The sequence below is a fragment of the Natator depressus genome, chromosome 7 (genome assembly GCF_965152275.1).
Source record: "Natator depressus isolate rNatDep1 chromosome 7, rNatDep2.hap1, whole genome shotgun sequence".
NCBI classification, from domain to species: Eukaryota; Metazoa; Chordata; order Testudines; family Cheloniidae; genus Natator; species Natator depressus.
In genome coordinates, this window is record NC_134240.1 from 113,898,147 (window position 1) to 113,910,412 (window position 12,266).

General features: G+C 44.7%; 1 long non-coding RNA gene across 1 annotated transcript in view; it reads left to right on the forward strand.

Moving 5' to 3' along the window:
* Window positions 1–6,110: 6,110 nt before the first annotated feature.
* Window positions 6,111–12,266, forward strand: part of LOC141991730 (uncharacterized) — an 81,791-nt gene continuing 75,635 nt past the window's right edge. The window contains exons 1-2 of the long non-coding RNA XR_012640443.1: window positions 6,111–6,208; window positions 7,484–7,558. This is a non-coding gene — a long non-coding RNA (uncharacterized LOC141991730). The remainder of the gene's footprint in view (window positions 6,209–7,483; window positions 7,559–12,266) is intronic.

Here is a 12,266-nt window from a genome sequence, read left to right on the forward strand (position 1 = left end):
AACCCCCAGGGCCTCTTGCAATCTGCCCTGAAGGAAAAATCCTTCCCGACCCCAAATATGGCAATCAGCTGAACCCTGAGCATGTGGGCAAGATTCACCAGCCAAATACCCAGGAAAGAATTCTCGTAGTAACTCAGATCCCATCCCATCTAACATTCCATCACAGGCCATTGGGCCTATTTACCATGAATAGTTAAAGATCAATTAATTGCCAAAACCATGTTCTCTCATCATACCATCTCCTCCATAAACTTATCAAGTTTAATCTTGAAGCCAGATTGGTCTTTTGCTCCCACTGCTTCCCTCGGAAGGCTGTTCCAGAACTTCACTCTTCTGATGGTTAGAAACCTTTGTCTAATTTCAAGTCTAAACTTCCTGATGATTATTCAACATGATCCCCCAAGTCTTTTCCAGCGTCACTGCTTCCCAGAATAGAGTCCTCCGTCCAGTAAGTATGGCCAGCATTCTTTGTTCCTAGATGCATATATTTGCATTTGGCTGTATTAAAACAAATATTGTTTGCACTCAGGTTACAAAACAACCCAGATTACTTTGTATCAATAACCTGTCCTCTTCGTTATTTGCCATGCCCACAAATAATTGTGAGTGTAGTTTAGGAAGCACAGTGATGTATGGGTACAAATGAGGTCATATAGCCATCAAAGTAATGAACCGTAGATGTTGTCAAGTAGTTAGATGTTTAATAGTTAAGTTTGCAGGGGCCTCTGATACCACGGTGATGAGTGGTATAAAAATCTTGATTCTAACTGACAGAGATAGATGTTTGCCAGGCCCTCACTTCCATCTGCAAATAGTTTCACCCACAATTGTATGCAGGTGCAAAGGGAAGCCAGGATTAAAAAAATCATCCCAAAGGGGGAAATTATCACTGTTTCCAACTGACCAACAACTATGGACTGTGATGAGACAAAGAGGTAGCTGAGACTGGAGGAGCTGGGTGAGTGAATGCAGGGAGTAGATGGCTGTGAAGTTAGTGAGGGAAAGTGTTTTCTAGCCATAGGGACAGAGGAGGAGAAAGAGAGAGAGAAACTAGGAAAGAGTGAATGGATGAAAATGTGAAGCAGGGGAAGGAACTATAACTTCCATAAGTAAAGAGAGAGAAAAAGAGACTGGAGACACCAAAAACTAGATGACATAATCCAGACAAAGAAATTACACCATAATAGCGATAGAAGCTTTGCAGGAAGCAGAAAAAAATGCCATGTACCTCTGTCCTCATTTCCTAAAGTGGCTTTTCTGTAAGTGTACCAGTAAAATGGGGGTGCAAAGGAGTAGGCTGGAGAGAGAACAGTCTGCTGCCTGGGTGTAGTTTTCTGAAACCAGTTACTTTTTTAAGCCACTCACTTTTGTGTGGAATGGTATAAGCAGAACCCTTAAAACAACTGTAAATAACAGTGTCTGGCTGGGAAGGAGAGGATTCACACATGCTCTCCCTGAGCAGAGGAAAGACCACTCAACTTCAGTGCAGAAATTGCCAGGGAAGGATAGGTGGGCCAGCCGAGATCAGCAGGTAATTCCTTCTAGAGATTATAAAGCAGGGCAGCTTGAGGAAACTGGGGTAAATAATTCTAGAAGAAAGATGGTCCAGTGAAGATGCATTAAGAAGTGTGACATGCTCAGATACTATGGTAGTGAGGGGTATGTAAATACCTAAGGGAGACAACTGAGTATGGTGGGAGGAGGGGAGATAAGGACAAGCTTATATTTAAGCTTCAAAAAATCTTCCTCTTTGGTTTACATTTAAGGATCAGGCTGAAATCCACCTTTAAAGTTCAGTGTTGTCTGGTTTTGATCTCTAATAGAGCTGTGTAGATAAGGAACTGGAGTAGTAGAAACAGTCTTGCCAAGCCTGGGTGTTTAAAAATCAGGAGTCAAGTGCTAAAAAATCATGAAGTTTTTTTAAAATTGTGTACTTTATATTTGACTTCTCTGTTTGAGCTGTTAGGGTGCACTCAGGCCATGGGTTTTCAAGCTTTTTTTTTTGTGGGAGCGGTGGGGATACTAATGAAAGTTGAGGAATCCCACCTAAGCCTATGCTTCTAAGGGTTGGGGCTTTAAGAAGGGTGACTTCTGACTTCTGTGAGGCCAGGATTTCACCCCAAGTATCACAAGTCAGCCACAAATCTCAGTCTAAAACCTTGACTCAGGCATTTCTTGCTTGATAACCAATTATATTAGTCTTGAAGCCCTAGAGACTTAGCTTGTGGTTCTGTACTTGACCATTGCCTCAGTGCTCCCATATTTCACAAGCCGGGGGAAGGAAATTCTCCTCAAAGTATATATGAAAGGAAGGCCCATTTCTTTTACAGAACAAATATAAAACTAAAGCTGTTGATTGGGGTTGAAGTCCTGACATTCAGTATTAAAGTGACATACGGCTGTATTGTGAACCTGTAGCTCATGTTGGTTAGCAGCTACTCCCTAAAGTAGTCTTATTGGAATCTATGGGATCATCAAAGTATGTGTCACATTTACAATATGACCAGTAGTGTGTGTGAGGATGAAAAGGCCAAAATCCTCAGATGCTTAGGTCCCAACTTGGAAGGCAACCGAATCACACTCCCCCTTTAGGAGGCTGAAGTGATCCTACTAGATTCGCAAAGCAATGCGTATAGGAAGAAATGGCTTAGGTTAGTCACTGATTTCAATGGAACCCTTCAATGCGATGGTTGCGGAATCTAGCTCTTGGCAACATTGTTTCATTTCATACTCCCCTGACTGTAAGCAGTGTAAATCACAGAGCACCATTTTGTTGCTTAAGTATGTTTTGTAGGCATAACATAATCTTACTCTGAACTAGGGTTGCCAGCTTTCTGACTGTAGAAAACCAAACAACCTTGTCCCGTCCCTCCCCCAGGGCCGCACCCCTGCCCAAGCCTTTCTCCGAGGCCCCTCCCCCACTCTCTCCATCCCCCTTCCTTCTGTTGCTCGCTCTCCCCCACCCTCGCTCTCTTGCTCATTTTCACCGGGCTGGGGCAGGGGGTTGGAGTGCGGGAGGAGGTGAGGGCTCTGGCTGGGGGTGCGGGCTCTGGGGTGGGGCTGGGGATGAGGGGTTTGAGGTGCAAGAGGGGGCTCCGGGCTGGGGCCAAAGGGTTCAGAATGTGGGAGGAGGCTCTGGGCTGGGGCAGGATGTTGGGGTGTGCGAGAGGGTTCGGGGTGCGGGCTCTGGGCAGTGCTTACTTCAGGCAGCTCCTAGAAGCAGCCAGCATGTCCCTGTGGCCCCTAGGGGCGGCCAGGGGTCTCCATGTGCACTGCCCTCCCTGTCAGGCTCTGCCTCCGCAGCGGCAGCTTGGGTGGGGTCGGAGCGGAAAGCCTCCTTGGCCGCCCCTGTGCCTAGGAGCTGCAGGGACACGCCGGCTGCTTCCGGGAGCCACACAGAGCCCGGGCAGGCAGGGAGCCTGCCTTAGCCCCGCTGCACCGCCGATCAGACTTTTAATGGCCAGGTCAGCAGTCTGACCTCTTGCACATCGCAGGCCACAGAAACTCACCCACCCACTCCTGTAATAGACCCTAATCTCTGTCTGAGTTACTGAAGTCCTCAAATCGTCGTTTAAAGACTTCAAGTTACAGAGAATCCACCATTTCACTAGTTTAATCCTGCAAGTGACCTGTGCCCCAGGCTGCAGAGGACCACGAAAAACTCCCAGGATCTCTTCCAATCTGGCCTGAGGGGAAATTCCTTCTTGACCCCAAATATGGTGATCAGTTAGACTCCTGAGCATGCAGGCAAGACCCACCAGCCAGACACCCGGAAAAGAATTCTCTGTAGTAACTCAGAGCCCTCCCCATCTAGTGTCCCGTCTCCACCTGTTGGAGACATTTGCCGCTAGCAGTCGCAGATTGGCTACCTGCCATTGTAGGCAGACTCATCGTAGCTACCCTGCATAAACTTATCAAACTCAGTCTTGAAGCCAGTTAGGTTTTTTGCCCCCACTACTCCCCTTATATCCTCTTAGGATAGAAAAAGAACTTTCTCCCATAATCAGACAGGTGCTTAATTGGAATGATACCTGCCATAAACCAGAGAGTTCTGCTTAAGCAAATACATTCCATTGCCTTTGTCAAATGACTCACAGTAGTTTGCATTTAATCTCTGAGAATTTTTATTCTGTGCATTGGTCATAATACAGGATTCAGGGATTCTTATGTTCATTCTGAAAAGAAATCCTTATGAATGCTTTTATTGAACAAGGTGATTGTGGCAATTATTACTACATGGAATAAATTTGCTGAGGTTGTAATACAACAGCATAAGAAAGAATGACTGGGAGATACATTATGTTCCTGTTAAATTTCCAATATGCTGGGAATGAATGGGTGAGAACTGCCACTGCTGCTTCATTGCCAACTTAGTCATCTTCAGTACAACTTGTCTTTGCTCGCAAGAGTTTGAATAAAATATTTCAAGATGGGCAAACATAGATTATGTAATGAATGTTTAAAAAGGAGGCATTTATTACAACCATGGTAAAAGGTTAAAACACTCAAAATGGTAGGAAAGTGCTGCATTCTTGGCTGGAGCTCTGTAAACTTCAGACTCCTATCCATACCTTTTGGTTCCCATCACTCATTTTTATGTCCTATTTTTTTATCCTTCCCTCATCTCACCCCAAATCTGACTCTGGCTGTTATTTGTGTGTGCTACTGCAATATGCAAAATAATGCGCTGGATGCTATACCGACACATGGGAGACATTATCCCTGCTGTGAATTGCTTACAGTCTTAAAAAGACAAAACAGATGAAAGGAGGAGGAAAGTGGCATAAATGCAAGATGATTCATGGGAATACTGATTGGCAAACATCTTGGTACTTCCAGTTTTTTAACCAGAGGGTGTAGCCTAGTAAATAGGGTAAGATATAGGCTGTCAGAATTCCTGGATTCTATTCCTGGCTCTTCTACTGGACATGCTTTGTGAGCTCAGGTAAAGAACTTAGAAGTTTAAAGTTGCACATCCATAAACTGAGGCACTCAAAACTGGAAATCAGTTTTGAAAATGTGGGTCTGACTTCCTCAGGCCTTAGCTTATACATCTCTGAAATATGTATAACTTGTATGTATATGTATAATATGTATGACTTCACAGGGCTCTCGCAGGGTTTACTCATTTGATCTCTATTAGCAGCTAAGGAAAGATGTCTGTGTTAGCAGCCTGGTCTTAACCACATGCACAGCCACAGAAATGTCCCAACTTATGTTGTAGTCTGCCTGGTTCACGGGCCTCAGTCAGTACCCACTTTTATGCCCCCAAATGGAAGATCTGACTGAAGATTCAGCTTTGCAGATCATCATCCACCTGGCAAATCCCAAAGGGATATAGTCTTCTTGCAGATTGCGCACTACCTGGATGGATCTCTAGCTAGAACCTTCAGGTGGACTGGCCGGATATTCCATTTGGTGCTCTTATCACACCACTGAAGCTTTCGGCGACCACTTGATTGCGAGCCAGCTAGTGCCACTCCTTGGTAAACAGGCTCTGTAATTAGTCTGTCCTCCATCCTTATAATGTTTCTGTAGTGTAGGCACCCTTCACTAGAGGGGCCTCTGAACTTTATTGGGAGTGTTCCAGTTGGGAAGATCCCGTGTGCTGCAATTTAGCCTTAGAGACTACAACTCCCATGATGCCTCGGAGAAAGAGTCAGATACTTTCTCTTCCAGGCAGTGCAGGGAGAGGGCAGGCAGTGGCCTCCATTTTTGGGACAAGGAGTGAGATTGCTGGTGTGAAGCTCTGTCCCTACCAGGTGCTGCTGCTAGGAAGCCAGAAGCACCTGCTGAGCGCGGGCTGGGGCTTTGATCGAGCAGGGAGCCCCAGAGGCTGTTGGTGGCTTCACTGGAGCCAGGGTGGAGACTGTTGCTGTGCCTAGAGCTGACCGAGGTGGGCCTGCGGTGAAGGACTGTGAGTAACCCCCACCCTGGTGTGGGAAACTGCTTGCAAGGGAAAGGGCACAGCAGAGAAACTGAGTCTGAGGAGAGGCAGAGTGATCTTCCCACCGAACAAGGACCCAGAGCTGCTGACTTCTGGTGGGGCCAGCTCCAATCATCAGAGGGGTTGTGCAGCTTGCTGCCTCAGCCGGACTGATACACAGAACCAACCGAGTGCTGTCTCCAGCCGCAGGTCTTCCGGCGCGTCCACGCAAGCAAGCGTCCAGGACTCTGAAATCCAGAGGCGTGTACACTCCGGGGTGGGGTAAGCGGTGGCAGTGTAAATGCCAGTTTGATACGTTTAATTTATTACTGTATATTGTATTTGTTAATTGATTTCATTCAATTGCCCTCTGTGGATTAAAATTAGGAGTGACATTTAATATCCTGTTTCTTTAAGTTGTTAAGTAAGGGTGTACTAACGCTAATTTAAGTATATGGGATGTATGTTATTTATAATTGGTGTTTTTGAGTTACGCCATGCCACAGATTATATTATTTATTATTAGAATAGGTTTATTCCTGGAGGTTCCCAAGGCACACCACTGAGTATGTACAGGGGCCAGCCAGATGGAGGCACTGCCCATTTTAAATTCCTTTAGAAGTAAAGGGATTGCAGCAGAGGGTGAATAGAGGATTCCCACCTATCCAACATCACCACTGGGATACTCAGGATCTCCTTTAATGTCAACAACATCAGGTGCCCAGGCACACAGGTGAGTGTTGCCTGCTCAGGAGTAACCCAGGGAGGAAAGGGGAGTTACAATAGCAAGAAAGCCACGGAAACCGAACCTGTGCTGATGGAGGCACTTGTTGATTTCAGCCATGAATATCCTCATTTCCGATCTTGTCCTTCCACTTAATATGGAGCAGGTGAATAGATCATCATCTCAAAGCCAGTTTCTGCTGGGACTTATGACCCTAGCAAAGAGATGCATGACAAAAACCAGAGAACCTTACAGTCTGGCCTCCATTTCCTAGTTCACTAATACCCCCATGTACACATCTCTGATGACCCAGCTGCAGAAATATTCCATTAAAAATCCTCAGGCACTTAACATTTTTTATATTTCCCTGCATTTTAAATGACTTTTTAAAAACAGATCATTGTTCCAGCTTGTGTTTGCAGGAAATGACTAAGTATGTAACAAGTAGTTTTAAGGGCTATCATTAACACTTTTCTGTGCTATTGATCTTAATGCTGGGGTTTTTTTTTTTTTGAAAGCCTCCGTGCAGACCCATTAGTACACTCTGATTTGATAAAGTGCAATAGGCACTGTCTGTTGACTGATTATTATTGTCATGCTGTGCAAGTTTAAACTTTCTTCAAAGGAACATCTCTCTGAACTCTGACAGACAAGGCCTGGGGGGTTCTACCTACTCAACTCTGATCATCTGTGACGAGAAAGAATGGCTGCCCTTTCCCAAATCATTTCCCCCTAGCCCTTATTGCTTATATCATTTGTTTCTCTAAGTGTTTGTCTTCTCTTTTGTTCACTGGCAATTAAAAAGAGCTAGCAGACTGTATTCCTTGTTTCAGGTAACATTCTGCAGGCTGCAAAGCATTCCATGAGTCAGCTCAGAACAAACTCAAAAGACTTCACTTCAGTTCCAGGTTTGTCTGTTCTCCCATGGCTATATTAATATAGTTAGTTTGACTTTATTATTAAGGAAGTTGCCACGATGATGATGAAATACAAACGGGGCAAAAAAAAAAGGTCAGAAGGAAAAGACCTGCAAATGTGTATTAACCTTTATACGATGATGATCTTGTGGTTAAGGCCCTAAATAGAGATTTAGGTGAACTAGGTTCAATTCCTGCCTCTGCCACAGATATCCTGAGTGATATCAGGCAAGTCACTTGATCTCTCTCTGTCTTATCTGTAAAATGGGGGCATGATGATTTAGTGTATATCTGTATGTGTTCATATCAAACTCCATTTTGTTTTGTGAGCATCCATTTGGTTGTAACATTGTCCTGTGTCTTCCTTGTTGTATTTTTATCTTCCCGTTGGACTGAAATTCCCAGGGGTGTCAACACAGGGTAAACAATGCTGAGCAATGAAGGGCCATTACTACAGAATGACTTTGCCCTGGCAATAAATTGGTTATGTGAAAGAACGTGGCCAAAGCTGCAAGAAAATAGTTCTTCCAGTCTGGACTCCAGGTGGGAAGTAACCAAGCAACAGATCACCTGACAGGGGACCTTGATTACCTAATGGGAGGCTTTGCAGCTGCCCAGGTAGCTCACATGACAGATGGGACTGGAAGTTCTAAAAGGACAAGGTCCACTCTTATTAGCGGGCTCACCAATAAGAACAAGAAGGCAACACTAGGCCGGAGAAAGGAAGCAGGAGAGAAGTGTCATGCTTGTGACACTGAAAAGACACTGACCAAATCCCAAAGAACGCTTGAGAGTGGTTGGGAAACTGAGTCAGGTTTTTTGCATACAATTGTTTACTGTTTTTGTATGGATCTATCAGTCTCTTATAGTTTGTCTATAAGTAAAACATATTTGATTTAGACATCCTTCTGCAAAGTCTGTGCTTACTTCATTGCTTATTGCAACTATCGCATATTCCTGAAAGATTAAACTCTAAACCAGGATACTCACAAGGGTGGAGCTTTGTGGACAGTGTCCTTAAGCTACTGGGGAAATATGACAGGAGGTGTGGGGGTCAGTGCTGGTCTGGGGCCTGGAGGTTCCAATTTCTTAGAAGTGGTACAAGACAGATACTGCACCCAGGTCTCTGTGGAGGTCAGCTGAAGGCAGAATGCCTTCAGACTTAGTAGAGAAGGCATAGAGGCGCCCTTTGACTTTTGGCACACAAATGGCCAGCCGGTGTGAGAGGAGGGTGGAGCCATAGCCTTGGTCCTGAAGAGCAACATGCCTTTTGGGGGGTGAAGTTTGGCAGCATCTCTAAGCAGTTTGATTTCCCCGCACGTATATACTCCAGTAGCAGAAACTCTAGGATTCTGGCTTCCTCCTGCACTGGATGTGCAAGGGGAGTGTTTTCTCCTTCTCATTCACCTACATAAAGAGCAGCTGCAGTCTGTTCCTGAATCTGTAGTTATAAAACTGCTGTTTTCTTAACAATCTTCGTTCAAACTACTGAGATGATTCCTTCTATTGAAGGATGATTCCATCTTATGTTTCACAGCATCTACCCATTCAAATGGGAATGCCATTAGAATCCATCATTGGACACAGTCCTCAGCTGAGTTTACATCCTTTTTGCTCCCTTAAACCCAGGCCAGTGTAAACTGGAACAGTCTTAGGGCTGCCCTAAGTTACACACTCACTGCAACTAGCCACTGAATCAGCCAAGGATTTGGTGGAATAGTGTGTGTGCTCTACTCTGTCGCTGGCATTCCCTTGCTTGAAGGGGTAGAGGTGGTTAACATGAAAGCTTTGCACCACTCAAGGACTGGCCTAGGTCAGGGAAACTCCTCAGTTGCTCCATGATGGGCACCAGAACAGAGGCCCAGAATTCAGTGTTGTGTGCTGACTCATTTAGTCTTAAAATGGTATCCTCAAGTATTTGTTGTGTCTGAAAAATAGTGAGTCCTGCATATACAGAACAACTTTCCACTTCTAACCCTAAGCCACATTTTTCAATTTTTTTGTCAGATTGTTTCTCAACTCCTAAGTTGAAAACTAGCCTTTCAGTGTCTGCTTCAATTAAAAAAAATACTATCATGCATTACACTTGTACTTGGTATAGTGCCTTTCATCTCGGAGGATCCTAAAGCTCTTTACCAAGAATGACCCTGTTTCTGCTCCCACTTACGTCAATGGAGCCTTATATTTCTTCTAGACAACTGTCAGCTCTGGTCAGCCATGCTTCCACGCCTCTTTTCTGTCCTCTTTATTTCATGAGTTAATTTCCGTGGTTGGTGTAATTAGAAGCTCCTATGGATTTAGCCAGGGAGAACACTTTTAAAATGAAATTAGTGAGGACAAAAGGCATTTGGCTACTTATCTACCGAACTGGGACAGCAGCAATGAACAGCATCTGTGCCACAAACCCCGCATTTGAGACTGCCCTGAATGGATGCACCACTAGGGATTACAGGATGGTTCTGTCTCATTCACTCCTTATACTCTCTTGTTAGGATACCCAAGGGCGCAATGATGTAGATATCTTTCCACTAGGAACAGGACTGAGCCCACTACTCTGAGCTAGATTAAAACCAATGACCTAGTGGTTGTATCTCATTACCATTCACCAGAACCACAAATACCCCCAAGAAAACACTTATACAAGATCCAAAGCAGCAGCTGAATTAAAAAAACAACAACTAAACATCAGCATTAAAGTTCTGGAAGGTTGTTTTAACAAGTGTCTGTTTACTTTCTTTGGTTTCTTTCACAATTACTCTTTAAATCTCCCCTTTCTCTTTCTTTTTGCCCATGCATGTTTTTATAATTTAACAAAGAACAGATACTTCTTACTGCTTTTAAAAAGTAGCTCCTTGGAGAGAAAGGATGGGTCCGTGGTGTAAGTACTATTCTAGGGCTTGGGAGACCTATGTTCAATTCCCTGTCCTCCCACAGGATTTTCCTATGCAACCTTGGGCCAGTCACTTAGTCTCTCCATACCTTAGTTCCCCATCTGTAAAATTAGGATACTAGCACTTTCCCTACCTCACAGAGATGTTATGAGGATAAAGATTGTGTAGTGGTCACAAAATATGGTGATGGAGACCATATAAATTTCTTAGACGTGGCTAGCAACAAGCAACTTCTCTCCCTCCATGCTTTTATTTTGGTAATTCTGGGCTTTCTCTTCATCAGTAGTTGTGTGGTTGCTTGCAGCTGCCCATATGGTTGCTTCCTAGGCTGACTAAAGGAATTTCAGAACTGAAACGGGCTTCCAAGAAGCATTTTTTGAATTACTGAAAGAAATCCAGTCTGCAAATGATGGAGGGAGAGGAATAGGAAAAGCAAATTAGCTAGGATGAGATGTCTTCTGCTCTAGTTTCAAATATGGAGAAGGCTCTGTTAGAGGCAGCATTTCTGTCTGAAGATCTGTAAAAAGCTGAAAGGATGTTATTTTTTCTCATGTGAAAAAGGGTGTTAATAGAATTGCATGCTGCGTAGTATCTGTGAGGAACTAAGAAAGGAAGGCCAGGCAGTTCTCTTGATGAATGAATATAAGATGTGTGGGCTTTCACTGATGTATGAAAGAGAATTTGGGGAGAAAGGAGTATGCCAAATTCTTTGATTACTTTGATCAGTCCATTGGGAAGTAAAAACAATAGCCTGTGAAAGAGGGATGTGCTTGAGGAAAACCCCACCTATAAGTGGGAAAAAGCCTTTAATCCCCTAAGTAAGGGGTGGCCAATCTGAGCCTGAGAAGGAGCCAGAATTTACCAATGTACATTGCCAAAGAGCCACAGTAATATGTCAGCAGCCCCCCATCAGCTCCCCCTGCCCCCTGCTCCCAGCGCCTCCCGCCCACCGGCAGCCCTGCCGATCAGCGCCTTCCCCTTTCTCCCCACACCTGCCAATCAGTTGTTTTGTGGTGTGCAGGAGGCTCGGGGAGTGGGGGGCGGGGAGGAGCGAGGGCATGGCAGGCTCAGGGGAGGGGGCACGAAGGGGTGGAGTGGCAGAGCCAGGGATTGAGCAGTGAGCACCCCCCGGTACATTGGAAAGTCGGCGCCTGTAGCTCCAGCCCTGGAGTCGGTGCTTAGACAAGGAGCCGCATATTAACTTCTGAAGAGCCGCATGTGGCTCCAGAACCTCAGGTTGGTCACCCCTGCCCTAAGTTTATGAGGCTTGGAAAATGAAAGTAACTGGAGAAACAAAATCAAGGCTGCGTGTACTGTATTAACTTTAAAATGCTATTACTTTCATGGCTATATGGATCTACATATAGAGCTAAATTCAGAGGTGATGTCTAAGGTGGTGCTAGATATCTTTAAAATATTACTACTTATATTCCTGTGGCATCAAACGGAAGCAGATGGCGATGTAGATATGCTGGCACTCCTCAGGTTTGCTTTCCTCTTGAATGTAATGGCACCTTTCCAAGTGATGCTAGAAGGGTTGCCGTCACATGTTTTACACTCTGGGAAATGTGCATCACATCTTGAGGATAGCTAGCAAATTGTGGCTAAATGCTACAGCTCAGGGCCTCGTTGTGCTAGACAGTGTACAGACATATAACAAAAAGACAGTCCCCCACTCCAGAGAGCTTACAAACTCTGTGTAAGACAAGAGACGACAGGTGGATGCAACATAGAGAGTCAGGAGCATAAGGTAACAGGGAGGGTTTATCTACACATAGAAGTTTAACTTAAATTGGTTTAAAAACTGC